This window comes from Triticum urartu, unplaced genomic scaffold (genome assembly GCF_003073215.2).
Source record: "Triticum urartu cultivar G1812 unplaced genomic scaffold, Tu2.1 TuUngrouped_contig_7473, whole genome shotgun sequence".
In the NCBI taxonomy this organism is placed as follows: domain Eukaryota; kingdom Viridiplantae; phylum Streptophyta; class Magnoliopsida; order Poales; family Poaceae; genus Triticum; species Triticum urartu.
This window is the reverse complement of record NW_024118320.1, coordinates 15,607-18,069: the sequence shown is the minus strand read 5'-3', so window position 1 is coordinate 18,069 and position 2,463 is coordinate 15,607. Positions and strand designations below refer to the sequence as shown.

Here is a 2,463-nt window from a genome sequence, read left to right as displayed (position 1 = left end):
ATTATCTTCCCTGATTCCTCGTGATGGCTGGAACTGTTACTTGGTAGTTATAGAAAAATATAAATGTTACTTCATAAAAGTTGATGTGTTTATGAATTCATGGGCCACAAAAGAACCATAAGAAAAATAACTTAGTTCAGAATAAAGTTCATACAATTCTCAGAGAGCAACACAGCAACTTTAAATAAATGTTCATTGTATGCATCTGTTGACATTTAGACATCTGGTTGTGTTAAACAGATGCATTAGTTTTGTTTGAACTGTAGTTTCTTATTCATTCTAAAGTCTAATATTCTAATGTCTCTTCAAGAAGCAGAAGCACTTCTGAAGCAGTGGCAAGATATCAAATCTGAAGCTCTTGGCCCTGACTATCTTAATCGGTATGCTCTCTGAGACACTTTTATTAAGCATGTGACGGCATATAGAGTTCATGCATAATTGTGTATGCCGTTTATAATCAAATCAAATACCCTCTTGTTGAGCAGTGGCAAGACTTGGCTTTATCAACAAAGGATTTGTCCTGCTACTGGAGATTTGTTCTGGTGAATCTCTGTTGGTTGAGACGAGATCCTGTTGTGTGAGGCTGGTGACGATGAAGAGGCAGAAATTGATGCTTTGCTCGAGGACGCTGCTGAGCTCGTTGATGGACTGCCAACCCAAGAAGCCTAGTTAGTACAAGTATTTTCGAATATGCCATTTCTGTCGGTTGCTTTCTCATTATGCTCTAGAACTAAGCATGGTACTGATGATTTGTATGGATATAAGTGCAGTATGTATGAAGTTCAGTACACACCAGGGTCGGGGATTTCCATGCCGTGTAGAGGGTTATCGACGACAGTGTTGTGGGTGCCACATGCGGTGACCTACAGCACCTACATTGCTGGGCTCTGGCGGTCTGGAAACATCGAGGACGCGTTTTGGCAGCTGGAGATCATTGTCGCCAAGGGACTACAGCTGATCATGGTCGGCCTGAACATACTGCTGGATCATGCTGCAAAGGATCTAGATACGTGGGTGGCCAAGGAGTTGTTGGAGCGATGCGAAGAGCTGGGCTTCGAGGTCGACAGTCATGGATCATTTCTCCAACAAGATGAAGTGTCTGCGTGTCATCAGGCTGTTCACTGATCTGCTCAAGAAGCCCATAACAACCAATGCACAGACATACAATATACCGATCTCATCCCTGTGCCGAGCCAGCAACTTCCAGCTTGCCAAGACCGTGTTCAGCTGCAACGGGTTTGTGGTGGACACCGTGACCTGTAACATTCTGATCCACAAGTCCTACGGCACTGGAAAGGTGGGGAGCTCGGGTTCTTGTTCTTCGACGTTGATGTTGGGGAGTTTGCCCCAGACGTAATCACATACAACACACTGGTCGATTGCCTCTTTAGGTCTGGGAGGAGACCCGAGGCTGCCAATCTAGTCAGGCACATCGACGATGGCTACCCTGCGGAGCCCGTAGTGCATCTAGCGTACTGGTTGGTTAGGAGTGGAAACGTTCGAGAGGCTTTGCGTCTGTTTGATGACATGCTAGCGAAAGGAGTCGCTTTGGATGCTAAGGTTTTCGCTAGTGTGATCAAGGCATTCTGCAAAAAAGGTCCAGTGGAGTGCACAGATATGACATAGCTGTACCCTGTGCTGGATAGTGTGCTTGGGATTGGACGATCCATCTCTTGCTCCCTTCATGATGAGTGCCCTGCTAGTGCTGCTGCAATTTGGCAGCGCCTTGCCATCGTCCCGTCATCTCGGTTCCAAGATCTGTAGGCAATCCCCACACCGGTGCACCTTGACTCTTCAATCTGGCCAGAGATCCTCCTGCCTATTCTTTGGAAAATCTGGGAAGCACGAAATGCTGCTGCTTTTAGAAATGAAAACCATAGTCCCCGTGTAACCATTACTAGCTTATGTAAGGACTTTGATCTTCGGACTCTTCGGTTTATTAGAGAACCGAGTGATAAGGTAGCCGTCTTGGCGTGACTACCTCTCTTCACAGATCGCCGTGACCCTGTAAACTCCTGTAACATTGGCCCTTGGGCCGCTTTGAGCAACATATATACAGGTGGGGACATACAGGGGGGCCCGCCCCCCCCCCCCCCCCCCCGATGATTACTCAAAAAAAAAAGAATTTGTACCAAGTTACTCTTCAGGTTTGGTGTGTGAGGCGGATATTTGATGCAAAAAATTATTTCAGTGTAGTTAGTTGCTTACAATGTGATGCCAAAGGAGAGCATTGTTTGCAGAGCAACTAAGTCTTTCAACTACATCATGCGTAGATCCAATCAGATTTGCACACATAAAATATATCATGATTTCCTCACACCAAGGTACGCAGGTAGCTTATTTACATCACAAGCATCAGATTCAGACCACGGTACGACAGGTAGCTTATTTACATCACAAGCATCAGATTCAGACCACGGTACGCAGGTAGCTTATTTACATGTTCTGGTAGGATACGCACTG

The 2,463-nt window shown here is 45.9% G+C and overlaps 1 pseudogene; it reads left to right on the top strand.

Annotated features, from left to right (window-relative positions):
• The first annotated feature begins 297 nt into the window (after window positions 1-297).
• Window positions 298-1,764, top strand: LOC125531558 (annotated as a pseudogene).
• Window positions 1,765-2,463: the final 699 nt, after the last annotated feature.